This window comes from Arachis duranensis, chromosome 4 (assembly GCF_000817695.3).
Source record: "Arachis duranensis cultivar V14167 chromosome 4, aradu.V14167.gnm2.J7QH, whole genome shotgun sequence".
Taxonomy (NCBI): Eukaryota; Viridiplantae; Streptophyta; class Magnoliopsida; order Fabales; family Fabaceae; genus Arachis; species Arachis duranensis.
This window is the reverse complement of record NC_029775.3, coordinates 56,653,246-56,669,953: the sequence shown is the minus strand read 5'-3', so window position 1 is coordinate 56,669,953 and position 16,708 is coordinate 56,653,246. Positions and strand designations below refer to the sequence as shown.

General features: G+C 37.7%; 1 non-coding gene across 1 annotated transcript; it reads right to left on the bottom strand.

Moving 5' to 3' along the window:
- Positions 1 to 12,837: 12,837 nt before the first annotated feature.
- LOC127747167 (small nucleolar RNA R71) lies at positions 12,838 to 12,944 on the bottom strand. The gene has a single exon (XR_008008971.1). It is a non-coding gene; the product is annotated as a small nucleolar RNA R71 (small nucleolar RNA).
- Between the last annotated feature and the right edge of the window lie 3,764 nt (positions 12,945 to 16,708).

Sequence of the window (16,708 nt, the reverse complement as noted above, 5' to 3'; positions counted from 1 at the left end):
GGCGGCATTCATGGGAATCCGGAAAGTCTAACCTTGTCTGTGGTATTCCGTGTAGGATTCTGGGAATCTGGAAAGTCTAACCTTGTCTGTGGTATTCCGAGTAAGATTCCGGTATTGAATGACTGTGACGAGCTTCAAACTCCTGAAGGCTGGGCGTCAGTGACAGACGCAAAAGAATCAAGGGATTCTATTCCAACCTGATTGAGAACCGACAGATGATTAGTCGTGCTGTGACAGAGCATTTAGACCATTTTCACTGAGAGGATGGGATGTAGCCATCGGCAAGGGTGATGCCTCCAGACGATTAGCCATGCAGTGACAGCGCATAGGACCATTTTCCTGAGAGGATTAAAAGTAGCCATTGACGACGGTGATGCCCTACATACAGCTTGCCATGGAAAGGAGTAAGAAGAAATTGGATGAATGTAATAAGAAAGTAGAGATCCGAGAGGATTCTAGCATCTCCACACGCCTATCTGAAATCCCCACTATTAATTTACATAAGTATTTCTATCCTATTTTATTTTCTGTTTATTATTAATTAATTTTCGAAATCCATAACCATTTAATTTGCCTAACTGAGATTTACAAGGTGACCATAGCTTGCTTCATACCAACAATCTCTGTGGGATCGACCCTTACTCACGTAAGGTATTACTTGGATGACCCAGTACACTTGCTGGTTAAGTTGAACGGAGTTGTGTCCACACATAGCAAAGAGCCATAATAATGATTCCATACAACAACAAAGAATACTACATTGATGTGATCACAATTTCGTCCACTAGCCAGGGCAAGAGAGCTGGTCTTCTCCCCCTCCAGCTCCTTCTTCAGTTTAGTCACCTCCACTTCAAACTCCTCCATTAGACCCTTTATCCGATCAAATTCTTGCTTAGCTTCCTCCATAAAAGCTTTGGTAGCATGTAGAGGCAGATTTTGGGCAGTGCGATACAAAGCAGCTCCCATATAAGCCATCTTAACACTACTCCGAGTTATAAAATCCAAGTGATGAAGTAGAGATACATCATCCATTGAAAGAGCACTATAAGGAGCGATCTGCTGGTCCACAAAACCAATAGGATCAAAATCTGGGGCATCTAGATTGAAAGGCTCAACAGTTTGAGGTCTTTTTGGAGGAGAGGCGGCCGAAGAAAAAACCACAACAGCAGTAGAAGATTGAGGAGGATCCACTAAATGGACCCGAGGTGTAGGGATCATTCTCCTCAGGCCAGGAGAGCTCGGCACGGGTGGCTTCGAAGGAGCTTGGGAAGTTCCTTCCCCATCAGCCCGGGCCGAGATGTTTTGAGCTGCAGTAGCTTTTCTCGCCTTCTTGAAAGCCTTTATTGCATCGTTATTTTTGGCCATTTCTGAAAAATGAAAAACAACAATTTATCAAACCCGGAGAAAAATAGGAAAGAATCAACAAAATAAAATATATTAAGGTAGTACCCAAAGCAGTTCGAATAAGGGACGGATCTCCCAAAGACTTTTTAGTATCCAAATGAGGAGGTTCTCCCCAAATATCCTCCAAAACATTCACAAAGGCCTGCTCGACCTCGCTCACCATCTCCCAAGTATATCGGGATACCACTACGTTCCTCTGCCACTCTAAGGGAAAGCAGGGCTCGTTATTCTCATCCAGAAAGAAAGGTCGGGCTCCTTCAACTGCCCGGACATTAAAGAATTAATTCTTAAAATCCCGGAAAGATTCGTCATGGAAAAAATCTTGTGCTCCTGGGCAGACCTAAAAGAAATCCAAGAAGCTTTCTTCTTGGTAGTCTCAGGCTTGGTCAACACAAAAAGGTACAGAAAAAGAGTTTGAGAAGGTGTAACACCAAATTCTTGACAAACAAGCTGAAAAATCTTGATGAAACCCCACGAATTTAGATGGAGCTGCGAAGTGGCTATGTTACAAGACCATAGTAGGTCAGTTTCAAAAGAGGTAAAAGGAAAGGTGATGTTCATTTGGCCAAAAAAGAAATCATAAGCATAGAAGAAGGGACGCTCCCCTTGGGTCAAGACCGGAAAGCAAACTCTATCACCAGAATCAGGTGCCACTAACTCATAATTGCTCTCCTGATCCTCACTGCTACAGATACGATGATGCCTTCTAAGCGTCACACAAAATTCAGAATTGGCTAAAGAAATACACAGTAAGACAAGAGAGTCCAGCCAATCAGACATCCCTTCAGGAACCAGAGGAGATGCCTCGACAATATTTTTTTGGGAAGACATGGCCAACTAGTCCTACAAACAAGAAAAAGATTGGATTACTAAAATGGTAAAGACATCCCAGACGAAATCAAAACGACTCGGACAGCACGATCCAGCGCAGTACAGCAAATAAAAAGGAAAACCCCAGGACACAACCCTAGGTCCAGGGGCATCCTTTGGAGGCAATCAGGGAATAAAGATTCAAGAAAATCCACAAGACTAATGTCTCAGTAGAAACCCTTTCCAAGAAAAACAAACACAAAGAAGATCAAAAAAGCCATCAAAAGGAGCAAACTTACTCAAAAAAAGAAAGGAAAGCAAAACAGGAGTAGCATACGAAGCCCTAAAAAATCAAATCAGGAGAAAAACACCCAGAAGCATACAAAGAAGACTAGAAGGCGTGTATCACAGTGACAACCCGAGCATAATAATATACAAAGATTCAAGTTTTCCAACATGCACTTAGTCAGAACTTCAAAAAACAAATACAGAGCAAAAAAATAAGATGACGGAAGAAAAAGAAAAACCAACCTGAAAAAAAGGAGAAGAATGCAGAAGAAGGTCGAAGATGAAGAGGCCAGAAGTTGCCGTCGGAAGCACTCACGATCGCCAAAACCACATTGAGACACCAAGAAACGTAAGCTTTCAAGGGAAAACAGAAAGCGAAAAAGAAAAGGGGAGTTACAAAATAAAAAAGAGAAATCGTTTGGTGAAAAAGTTCAAAAAGATCAAAGAAACGAAGCATCAAAAACCAATTAATGGGGCATTAAAAACCCCCGCACGTTCCCAAGGCCAGGACGCTAATCCAAAAGTGCACGTTTTTAAAGGAAGCGAAACGTTCTGCATTCAAAAAGGGAACCCTAGAAAAGACAAAATCGACGAAATACTCGAGTTCGGCTTCATCCGAGAAGATCAAAAGATTCAACCTCAAAAGGAAGACCGAGCTCGAGCAGGGGCACTGTTCATACCCTGGGTCGAGCTGTCTGACCTGGGATGTTCTACAGACAAAGCGACCGACCTCTTTAGGTTAGGACAAACCGACCTCTTCTCAAAGAGCTTGGACAAGTCACAGGAAAGCCCAGTAAAGGGCCCAAAATAGAGGAACACGACCCAAATCCTAAGGCAACCCAAGCCTACCAAGGGAAGGGCGGTTCTCCTGAAGATAAGATGACCTCACTTGAAGATAGGATAAAGATAAGATAAGATAACTTAGTTATTTTATCTGCAAAGGTCACCCTACACTATTATAAATACACTAGAGCACCCAGGTATAACTCATACTCTGATTCTACTCAATACATGCTTAATACCCTTACTAACTTAAGCATCAGAGTTCCTTGCAGGTACCCTCCACCCTCCGGGGATGAAGGAATCAGCACCTCCATCAAGTCCCACAAATCGAATACCACCGTTCTGACCAGCACAGAAGATCTCATCCGAGATCGACCTACAGTTTCAGGTAACCCCCGGAACAATTTTGATAGTGAAGTTTATGAATGTTAAAATTATTGGCTCTTAAAAGAATGATGAAAAAAGAGAAATGTTATTGATAATCTGAAAAATCATAAAATTGATTCTTGAAGCAAGAAAAAGCAGTGAATAACAAAGCTTGCGAAAAAAATGGCGAAAAAGAAAAAGAAAGAAAAAGAAAAATCAAGAACAAAAAGCCAGTAGCCCTTTAAACCAAAAGGCAAGGGTAAAAGGGATCCAAGGCTTTGAGCATTAATTGATAGGAGGGCCCAAAGGAATAAAATCCTGGCCTAAGCGGTTAAATCAAGCTGTCAAAGTGAAAAGCTTGAGATTGAGTGGTTAAAGTCGTGATTCAAAGCAAAAAGAGTGAGCTTAAGAACTCTGGACACCTTTAACTGGGGGTTTAGCAAAGTTGAGTTACAATCTAAAAAGGTTCACCCAGTTATATGTCTGTGGCATTTATGTATCCGATGGTAATACTGGAAAACAAAGTTCTTTGGGTCACAGCCAAGAATCATAAAGTAGCTATGTTCAAGAATCAACATACTGAACTAGGAGAATCAATAACACTATCTTAATTCTGAATTCCTAGAGATGCCAATCATTCTGAACTTCAAAGGATAAAGTGAGATGCCAAAATTATTCAGAAGCAAAAAGCTACTAGTCCCGCTCATCTAATTGAAGCTAAGCTTCATTGATATTTTGGAATTCATTGTATATTCTCTTTTTTTTATTCTATTTTGTTTTCAGTTGCTTGGGGACAAGCAACAACTTAAGTTTGGTGTTGTGATGAGCGAATAATTTATACGCTTTTTGGTAGTGTTTTTAGGTAGTTTTTACTATGATTTAGTTAGTTTTTAGTATATAATTATTAGTTTTTATGCAAAAATCACATTTCTGGATGAGTTTGTGTGTTTTTTTGTGATTTCAGGTATTTTCTAGCTGAAATTGAGGGACCTGAGCAAAAATCTGATTCAGAGGCTGAAAAAGGATTGCAGATGGTGTTGGATTCTGACCTCCCTGCCCTCGAAATAGATTTTCTGGAGCTGCAGACACCCAATTGGCACGCTCTTAATTGCATTGGAAAGTAGACATCTTGGGCTTTCCATCAATCTATAATAGTCCATACTTTTCCCGAGTTTTGATAACACAAACTGGCGTTTTAACGCCAACTTTCTACCATTTTCTGGCATTAAACGCCAAAACTGGCATAAAAGCTGAAGTTAAATGCCCAAACTGGCACCAGAGCTGGCGTTTAACTCCAACAAAAGCCTATGCATGTGAAAGCTTCAATGCTCAGCCCAAGCACACACCAAGTGGGCCGTAGAAGTGGATTTCTGCATCATTTTCTTATCTCTGTAAACCCTAGGTTACTAGTCATTACAAATAGGACCTTTTACTATTGTATTTTCATCTAGAGATCTTTAGATCATTTGTGAGACTATCTTTGTATCACTGTTGATCTCTTGATCACGTTCAAGGGGCTGGCCATTCGGCCATGCCTGAACCTTCATCACTTATGTATTTTCAACGGTGGAGTTTCTACACCTCATAGATTAAGGTGTGGAGCTCTGTTGTTCCTCATGAATTAATGCAATTACTACTGTTTTCTATTCAATTCAAGCTTATTCTTGTTCTAAGATATTCATTCACACTTCAACATGATGAATGTGGTGATCAAGTGACACTCATCACCATTCTCACTTATGAACACGTGCCTGACAACCACTTCCATTCTACCTGAAAACAAGCTTGAATGTATATCTCTTGGCCTCCTGGTCCACAACACATGGTTGCCTCTCCTGACAACAGAGCCTTCCATTCCGTGAGATCAAAGTCTTCGTGGTATAAGCTAGAATCAATTGGCAGCATTCTTGAGATCCAGAAAGTCTAAACCTTCTCTGTGGTATTCTGAGTAGGATCTGGGATGGGATGATTGTGAAAAGCTTCAAACTCATGACTGTTGGGTGCAGTGATAGTGCGCAAAAGGATCATTGGATCTTATTACAACACAAGTGAGAACCGACAGATGATTAGCCATACGTAACCTGTAGCCGGACCATTTTCACTGAGAAGACGGACGGTAGCCATTGACAACGGTGATCCCCCAACATACAGCTTGCCATGGAAAGGAGTACGCATGACTAGATGAAAGCAGTAGGAAAGCAGGGATTCAAAAGGAACAAAGCATCTCCATATACTTATCTGAAATTCCTACCAATGAATTACATAAGTATCTCTATCTTATTTTATGTTTTATTTATCTTTTAATTATCAAAACCCCATAACCATTTGAATCTGCTTGACTGAGATTTACAAGATGACCATAGCTTGCTTCAAGCCGACAATTTCCATGGGATCGACCCTTACTCACGTAAGGTATTACTTGGACGACCCAGTGCACATACTGGTCAGCTACGCAGAGTTGTGAAGAAAGTGTGTGAGATCATAATTTCGCGTACCAATAAACATTAGCTGAAACAAGAATAGCCTTCCCAACAAATAGCTATCAGGTAATTTTTCACATGAAAGGGGAACTAAAAAAATATAAAAAACACTCAAATCGAAGCAAAGCTAAAAACTATGATGTGTAGAGACAAACATATCGCTGATGGCAAAAGTTAGAGAAGAAAGCATTTGTTTGGCAGCAGGAGGTGGAGGCTAAAGAAATGGTAGAAGCTCGAAATAAGAACAAGTAGTGCGCACGAAAGAGGGCATAAACCCTAACCTTGAGTAGAGGGGTTACAGATCCATCGTTAAGAGTGAAGATATCAAAAATTTAGAAGCATAATGTCAACAAGATCTTGAGCTGAAACACTGAATAACAAGCAAATGATTATCAAACAATGAAAGTTGTAAATAATTATCAAACAAATAGCTCAAATTAAATTACAAATTACTTGAACAGATCAGAACAGAACATATTCAATGTTCGTCCAAGCAAATGATTCAAACAAAAAGCTTTGATTCCGGAAAAAATTCATCAAAATTAGAGTAAACTCGCAGAGTCAAACGAAGCAGAAAAGTAGAGTATGATAAACCTAAAACTGGCACAGAAAAATTGAGCCCTAAGGTTTATCACGAAGAATAGAATCACAAAATTAGGATATATATACCTGAAATTTGAGATGGTTACGAGAAGAATTGAGAGAGCGAGTTGAGATTAGATGGAAGAGGCGCCAGAGGGAGCAGATGCGATGAGAGGCGGCAGAGATAGCTCTGTGACGATGGGAGTAGACGCGACGAGAACGGCGACGGAGGGATCTCGTAGGACGCAAGGGATGACAGAGAGAGATTGTGCGATGCAAGCGGCGGCAGCAGCGGCAACAGCCGCGGCGGAAGAAGTAGAAGTAGCAGCCATGGAGAGAAGAAGTAGCTCGTGCCTGGGAGAGAGGAAGAAGCTCATGTTTGATTTGTGAATGGAGCTCGAAACATAGTTTAATGGGGGCTGCTACAAGGAGAGAGAGAGGGAATAGGTTAGGTTTACATTAATATTTTTTGACAGAAAATTTTAAATTACAGACGGATTTTCCGTCTGTAACCATTTTCCACGAAAAAAATTAATTTTTCCGACAGAATTATTGACGGATTTTCTTTTCCGTCTGTAATTTATGTTAATTTATTTTTTTGTTTTCCGACAAAAAATCCCTCTCAAATTTCGTCTGTATTTCCGTGGGATAAAATTCGTCGAAAATATCCGTCTGTAATAACTAGTTTTCTAGTAGTGTCATTCGTATATTTAAATAAGTGTCAAAAGTTTGAATCTTATAGTATACATAAAATTATTTATTAGCCAATGATAAATTTTTAAATAGAGTGTACATCTGTAACAAATTAGTTCTTGACCCATCAAATTGACGAATACCATAAAAAAATTAATTCTTATCACAAAGATATTAATTATATAAATAAAATAAAAGGTGTCTTGAGAAATTTATTAAGATTACTTATCAGAGAAATTATTCTTTAAATATTTTTAGAGCAAAATATAACTTACTTTGTTACATTTAAATATTGTCACATCAGCTTAAACGAATGCTTGATACACCAATTGAATTTTAAATTAAATTTAACTTTCAATAAAAAAGTTAACTTTAGTTTAATATTTATTATTATATTAAATTAAATTTCAAATAATCTATTTTACAAAATTAAATATTATTCTCATCATTCAAAAATTTCATCAACGCAATAGTAAGAGATAATATTACAAAAAATATATTAAATACTGTTAAAATTAGTGTCGGATGTTAGTGGCAAGTTTACCAACAAATTTACCGGTGAATTGTGGCAATAAATTCGTCGGATAAAAAAGTTACCATTGGATCAGATTTTTTGACAATAACTCTTACGTAATATTTGGAAGAAAAAAGAAAAATTGACGCCAGCATTACCGTCGGAATTATTGCGGATTTATCCGCTAGTAAATCTCAATTGATGGAACACTATGTTTTAGTCATACGCAATGCATTACTGTCGGATTTATCCGCTACTAAACCTGATCTAAACTCAAAATGCGCGACTTTCTCCTCTATTTTCGAGAACACTCTTCTCTCTCCCCCATCCTCGCTCTCTTTCTCCCGCGCAACTACCTCTGACAGCCCCTCCAGCCACCCTCTGCCAGCGCTGCCCACCTCTATTCTCCTCCAAAGGCTACATCAAGTTGCTTGTATCATGTTTCATTGCCTCAAACGGAGTTGCTCTCTCTGTCTCCACCACCATTGGAAGAGCTACTACTGCTGCTCCCTCTATTGTCGGAGTTGTGTCTTTCTTCCATCGTCTAGGTAGGTTACCCTCATCCCTTTTTCCTATTCCATCTTGTTTCCATTTTTTTAATAAAAAACCTTAACACCTTTTTGCCCTTTTTAACGGTGCGTAGCCTTCCTCTCTCAGATCTTGAAGCCGTGAGTTCCTTTATCTGCATTCTGTGAGCTCTGCCGTCGCCTTGTCGTCGTCTTTTGTCTCTGGTTACCATTGCTTTCAGACCTACTCGCCTCCAGCTCTCATTCTTTCGACGTTCAGGTATAGTGCGTGACTCTGTTACTCAGCATCTTGTCGCTCATTATTTTTCTTCAACTTCTATTAGTTGTTCTTCTTATTGCCGATTCTTCTTGTGAATTGTTATATTGTTGTTGCATAGATGTTCAGTTTTTGTAGTTATTGCATTTATTTGCAGTTATTGATCTTGATTACTTAAATTTTTTGCCAACAATTGTTCAGTTCTTGTAGTTATTACTGTTGTGGTTCTTGTTGATTTGTTAGTGATTGTTGCTATTATTGTCATTGTTCTTGTTGATTTGTTAAATTTTCACTAATAATTGTTCAGTTCTTGCTAATAATTCTTTTGCTAATTTTTTGTTAGGTGTTATTAAATATTTTGCTATGTAGTTATTGAATTAATTTTCCTAGGTGTTATTGTTCTTTCTGCTTACTTATTGTTCTATCTTTTCTTTATTTGCGAACTAATTGCTGCTGATGAGCGGATAATTTATACGCTTTTGGCATTATTTTTAGGTAGTTTTTAGTAGGATCTACCTACTTTTAGGGATGTTTTCATTAGTTTTTATGCAAAATTCACATTTCTGGACTTTACTATGAGTTTGTGTGTTTTTCTGTGATTTCAGGTATTTTCTAGCTGAAATTGAGGGACCTGAGCAAAAATCTGATAGGAGGCTGATAAAGGACTGCTGATGCTGTTGGATTCTGACCTCCCTGCACTCGAAATAGATTTTCTAGAGCTATAGAACTCCAAATGGCGCACTCTTAACAGCGTTGAAAAGTAGACATCCAGAGCTTTCCAGCATTATATGATAGTTCACACTTTGTTTGAGCTTAGACGACGCAAACTGGCATTCAACACCAGTTCCATGCTGCATTCTAGAGTAAAACACCAGAAACACGTCACAAACCAGAGTTAAATGCCAAAAACACATTACAAATTGACGTTTAACCCCAAGAGAAGCCTCTGCACGTGCAAAGCTCAAGCTCAGCCCAAGCACACACCAAAGTGGGCCCCGAAAGTGGATTTCTGCATTTAGACTTATTTCTGTAAACCCTAGTTACTAGTCAAGTATAAATAGGACATTTTACTATTGTATTAGACAACTTGGTATCAATGTTTGGAGGTTTAGTTCTTAGACCAGGGGGGCTGGCCATTCGGCCATGCCTGGACTATCACTTATGTATTTTCAACGGTGAAGTTTCTACACACCATAGATTAGGGTGTGGAGCTCTGCTATACCTCGAGTTTTAATGCAATTACTACTATCTTTTATTCAATTCGGCTTATTCTTATTCTAAGATATTCGTTGCACTTCAACCTGATGAATGTGATGATCCGTGATACTCATCATCAATCTCACCTATGAACGCGTGACTGACAACCACTTCCGTTCTACCTCAGAAGGAACGAATATCTCTTGGATTCCTTAATCAGAATCTTTGTGGTATAAGCTAGAATTATTGGCGGCCATTCTTGAGAATCCGGAAAGTCTAAACCTTGTCTGTGGTATTCCGAGTAGGATTTAGGGATTGAATGACTGTGATGAGCTACAAAATTGCGATTGTTGGGCGTGGTGACAGACGCAAAAGAATTAATGGATTCTATTCTGACATGATCGAGAACTGACAGATGATTAGCCGTGTTGTGACAGAGCATTTGGACCATTTTCACTAAGAGGATGGGATGTAGCCATTGACAATGGTGATGCCCTATATACAGCTTGCCATGGAAAGGAGTAAGAAAGATTGGATGAAAGTAGTAGGAAAGCAGAGATTCAGAAGGAACACAGTATCTTCATGCACTTATTTGACCTCCCACCAATGAATTACATAATTATCTCTATCTCTATTTTATGCTTTATTTATTATTATTTTCGAAAACCATTATAACCATTTGAATCCGCCTAACTGAGATCTACAAGATGACCATAGCTTGCTTCATACCAACAATCTCCGTTGGATCGACCCTTACTCACGTAAGGTATTACTTGGATGACCAAGTGCACTTGCTGGTTAGTTGTGCGGAGTTGTGACAAAGTGTGATTCACGTTTGAGAGTGCTACCAAGTTTTTGGCGCCATTGTTGATGATCACAATTTCGTGCACCAAGTTTTTGGCACCGTTGCTGGGGATTATTCGAGTTTGGACAACTGACGGTTCATCTTGTTGCTCAGATTAGGTAATTTTCTTTTATTTTCTTTTCAAAATATTTTCAAAAATATTTTTCAAAAATTTTTTCTTTCTTTTTCGTTTTTCTACAATTAATTTTCAAAAAAAAAAAAACCCAAAAAAATTAATAAAATCATAAAAATCAAAAATATTTTTGTGTTTCTTGTTTGAGTCTAGTGTCAATTTTTAAGTCTGGTGTCAATTGCATGTGTTCTTCATGATCTTCAAGTTATTCTTGGTAAGTCTTCTTGTTTGATCTTCATATTTTCTTGTTTTTTGTCTTTTGTTATTTTTCATATGCATTCTTGCATTCATAGTGTCTAAACATGAAAAATTTCTAAGTTTGGTGTCTTGCCTGTTTTTCTTTTCTTGAAAATTTTTCAAAAATAAGTTCTTGATGTTCATCATGATCTTCAAAGTGTTCTTGGTGTTCATCTTGACATTCATAGTGTTCTTGCATGCATCATTGGTTTTGATCCAAAATCTTCATGTTTTGGGTCATATTTGTGTTTTTCTCTCTCATCATTAAAAATTCAAAAATCAAAAAAATATCTCTCCCTTATTTTTCTCAAAAATTTTGAAATTTTGGGTTGACTTAGTCTAAAATTTTTTAAAATAAGTTGTTTCTTGTTAGTCAAGTCAAGATATCAATTTTAAAAATCTTATCTTTTTCAAAACTTTTTCAAAAATCAAATCTTTTTCATTTTTTTTATTATTTTCAAAAATTTTAAAATTGTTTTTCAAAATCTTTTTCTTAATTTTATTTCATAATTTTTGAAAACTTTACTAACAATTAATGTGATTGATTCAAAAATTTGAAGTTTGTTACTTTCTTGTTAAGAAAGGTTCAATCTTTAAATTCTAGAGTCATATCTTTTAGTTTCTTGTTAGTCAAGTAATCAATTTTAATTTTAAAAATCAAATCTTTTTCAAAATATATTTTCAACCATATCTTTTTCAAAATCATATCTTTTTTTAAAAAAATTTGATTTCAAAAATCTTTTCTAACTTCCTATCTTTTCAAATTTGATTTTTAAACCTTTTTCAACTAACTAATTGACTTTTTGTTTGTTTCTTATCTTTTTCAAAACCACCTAACTACTTTCTTCTCTCTAATTTTTGAAAATTCCTCACCCTTTTTTAAAATTTTTTTAATTAACTAATTGTTTCAAATTTTAACTTTATTTCTTCCTCTAATTTTCGAAAATCACTAACCTTTTTTTTTAAATAATTTTCAAAAATTCTCTTCCTCTCATCTTTTTCTATTTATTTATTTATCTACTAACACTTCTCTTCATCTAAAAATTTGAACCCTCTCTTCTCCTCTGTGTTCGAATTTCTCTCAACCTTCTTCTATTATTTTCTTTCTTCTACTAACATAAATGGATCTCTATACTCTGACATAGAGGATTCCTCTTTCTTTTCTGTTCTCTTTTTTTTTCATATGAGCAGGAGCAAGGACAAGGACATTCTTGTTGAAGCAGATCCTGAACCTGAAAGGACTCTGAAGAAGAAGCTAAGAGAAGCTAAAGCACAACAATCCAGAGAAAACCTTACAAAGAATCTCGAAAAAAAGAGAGATATGGCCGAACCCAATAACAAAGACAAAGGTGTAAGAAGGATGCTTGGTGATTATATTACACCTAATTCTAATTTTTATGGAAGAAGCATCTCAATCCCTGCCATTGGAGCAAACAATTTTGAGCTGAAGCCTCAACTAGTTACTCTAATACAACAAAATTGCAAGTTTCATGGACTTCCATCAGAAGATCCCTATCAGTTTCTAACTGAGTTCTTGCAGATCTATGAGACTGTTAAGACTAATGGAGTAGATCCTGAAGTCTACAGGCTCATATTTTTCCCTTTTGCTGTAAGAGACAGAGCTAGAGCATGGTTGGACTCACAACCTAAAGATAGCCTGGACTCTTAGGATAAGCTGGTCACGGCCTTCTTGGCTAAGTTCTTTCCTTTTCAAAAGCTGAGCAAGCTTAGAGTGGATGTTTAGACATTCAAACAAAAAGATGGTGAATCCCTCTATGAAGCTTGGGAAAGATACAAGCAGATGACAAAAAGTGTCCTTCTGACATGCTTTCAGAGTGGACCATTTTGGATATATTCTATTATGGTCAATCTGAGTTTTCTAAGATGTCACTGGACCATTCTGCAGGTGGATCCATTCACCTAAAGAAAATGCCTGTAGAAGCTCAAGAACTCATTGACATGGTTGCAAATAACCAATTCATGTACACCTCTGAGAGGAATCCTGTGAGTAATGAGACGCCTCAGAAGAAGGGAGTTCTTGAAATTGATGCTCTGAATGCCATATTGGTTCAGAACAAAATGTTGACTTAGTAAATCAACATGATTTCTCAGAGTCTGAATGGATTGCAAAATGCATGCAACAGTACTAAAGAGGCAACTTCTAAAGAAGAAGCTTATGATCCTGAGAACCCTGCAATGGCAGAGGTGAATTACATGGCTGAACCCTATGGAAACACCTATAATTCTTCATGGAGAAATCATCCAAATTTCTCATGGAAGGATCAACAAAAGCCTCAACAAGGCTTTAATAATGGTGGAAGAAACAGGTTTAGCAATAGCAAGCCTTTTCCATAATCTTCTCAGCAATAGACAGAGAATTCTGAGGAGAGTCCTCTAGCTTAGCAAACATAGTCTCTGATCTATCTAAGGCCACTTTAAGTTTCATGAGTGAAACAAGGTCCTCTATCAGAAATTTTGAGGCACAAGTGGGCCAGCTGAGTAAGAAAGTCATTGAAACTCCTACTAGTACTCTCCCAAGCAATACAGAAGAGAATCCAAAGAGAGAGTGCAAGGCCATTGATATTATCAAAATGGCCGAATCCAAGGAGGAAGGGGAGGACGTGAATCCCAATGAGGAAGACCTCATGGGACGTCTCCCAGGCAGAAAGGAGTTCCCTATTGAGGACTGGTGCACGAAACTGTGATCATCAACAATGGTGCCAAAAACTTGGTAGCGCTCTCAAATGTGAATCACACTTAGTCACAACTCCGCAACTAACCAGCAAGTGCACTGGGTCGTCCAAGTAATACCTTACGTGAGTAAGGGTCGATCCCATGGAGATTGTTGGTATGAAACAAGCTATGGTTATCTTGTAAATCTCTGTTAGGCAGATAATAAATGTTATGGAGTTTTTGAATAGTAAATAAATAAAACAGAAATTAATGATAGAGTTACTCATGTAATTCAATGGTGGGAATTTCAGATAAGTGCACAGAGGTGCTGTGTTCCTTTTGAATCTCTGCTTTCCTATGCTTTCATCTAATCCTTCTTACTCCTTTCCATGCAAGCTGTATGAAGGGCATCACCGTTGTCAATGGCTACATCCCATCCTCTCAGTGAAAATGGTTCAAATGCTCTGTCACAGCACGACTAATCATCTGTCAGTTCTCGATCCTGTCGGAATAGAATCCCTTGATTCTTTTGCGTTTGTCATCACACCCAACAATCGCGATTTCGAAGCTCGTCACAGTCATTCAATCCTGAAATCCTACTCGGAATACCACAGACAAGGTTAGACTTTCTGGATTCCCATGAATGCCGCCATCAATTCTAGCTTATACTACGAAGATTCTGATTAAGGAATCCAAGAGATATGCGCCCGGTCTAAGGTAGAACGGAAGTGGTTGTCAGTCACGCGTTCATAGGTGAGAATGATGATGAGTGTCATGGATCATCACATTCATCATGTTGAAGTGCAACGAATATCTTAGAATAAGAACAAGTGGAATTGAATAGAAAATAGTAGTAATTGCATTGAAACTTGGGTACAGCAGAGCTCCACACCCTTAATCTATGGTGTGTAGAAACTCCACCATTAAAAATACATAAGTGATGAAGGTTCAGGCATGGCCGAATGGCCAGCCCCCAAAACATGATCAATAGTCTCCTAAGATGAATAATAAAATAAAACTGAGACCAAATATATCTAATACAATAGTAAAATATCCTATTTATACTAGACTAGCTACAAGGGTTTACAGAAATAAGTAATTGATGTAGAAATCCACTTCCGGGACCCACTTGGTGTGTGCTTGGGCTGAGCTTGAGCTTTACACGAGCTGAGGCTTCTTTTGGAGTTGAACACCAAGTTGTAACATGTTTTTGGCATTCAACTCTGGTTCATGACGTGTTTCTGGCGTTTGACTCCAGAATGCAGCATTGAACTGGCGTTGAGCGCCAGTTTACGTCATCTAATCTCTAATAAAGTATGAACTATTATATATTGCTGGAAAGCTCTGGATATCTACTTTCCAACGCCATTGAAAGAGCGCCATTTGGAGTTCTGTAGCTCTAGAAAAGCCATTTCGAGTGCAGGGAGGTCAGAATCCAACAGCATCAGCAGTCCTTTGTCAGCCTTTTATCAGAGTTTTGTTCAGGTCCCTCAATTTCAGCTAGAAATTACCTGAAATCATAGAAAAACATACAAACTCATAGTAAAGTCTAGAAATGTGAATTTAGCATAAAAACTAATGAAAATATCCCTAAAAGTAGCTAGATCCTACTAAAAACTACCTAAAAACAATGCCAAAAAGCGTATAAATTATCCGCTCATCACAACACCAAACTTAAATTGTTGCTTGTCCCCAAGCAACTGAAAATTAATTAGGATAAAAAGAAGAAAATATACTATAAATCCCAATATATCAATGAATATTAATTCTAATTAGATGAGCAGGACTTGTAGCTTTTTGCCTCTGAACAGTTTTGGCATCTCACTTTTTCCTTTGAAGTTTAGAATGATTGGCATTTATGGGAACTTAGAATTTCAGATAGTGTTATTGATTCTCCTAGTTAATTTTGTTTATTCTTGAACACAGCTACTTTTATGAGTCTTGGCCGTGGCCCTAAGCACTTTGTTTTCCAGTATTACCACCGGATACATAAATGCCACAGACACATGACTGGGTGAATGTTTTCAGATTGTGACTCAGCTTTACTAGAGTCCCCAGTTAGAGGTGTCCAGAGCTCTTAAGCACACTCTTTTTGCTTTGGATCACAACTTTAACCACTCAGTCTCAAGCTTTTCACTTGGACCTGCATGCCACAAGCACATGGTTAGGGACAGCTTGATTTAGCCGCTTAGGCCTGGATTTTATTTCCTTGGGCCCTCCTATCCATTGATACTCAAAGTCTTGGATCCTTTTTACCACCCTTGCCTTTTGGTTTTAAGGGCTATTGGCTTTTTCTGCTTGCTTTTTCTTTTTCTTTCTAAATTTTTTTCGTCCCTTTTTTTCGCAAGCTTTTGCTTTTTCACTGCTTTTCTTTGCTTCAAGAATCAATTTTCATGATTTTTTAGATTGTCAATAACATTCTATTTGTTCATCATTCTTTCAAGAGCCAACAATTTTAACATTCATAAACAACAAGATCAAAATTATGCACTATTCAAGCATTCATTCAGAAAACAAAAAGTATTGTCACCACATCAATATAATTAAACTAAATTCAAGGATAATTTCAAAATTCATGTACTTCTTGTTCTTTTGTATTAGAAACATTTTTCATTTAAGAGAGGTGAAGGATTCATGGAATTATTCATAGCCTTAAGACATAGTTACTCAATACTAATGATCATGAGGTAGAGACACAAAACATAAACACACATATAGCATAAAAACCGAAAAAGAGAAAAATAAGAACAAGGAATGAATCCACCTTAGTGATGGTGGCACTTTCTTCTTGAAGAACCAATGATGTCCTTGAGTTCTTCTATGTCTCTTCCTTGCCTTTATTGCTCCTCCCTCATTGCTCTTTGATCTTCTCTAATTTCATGGAGAATGATGGAGTGCTCTTGATGTTCCACCTTTAATTG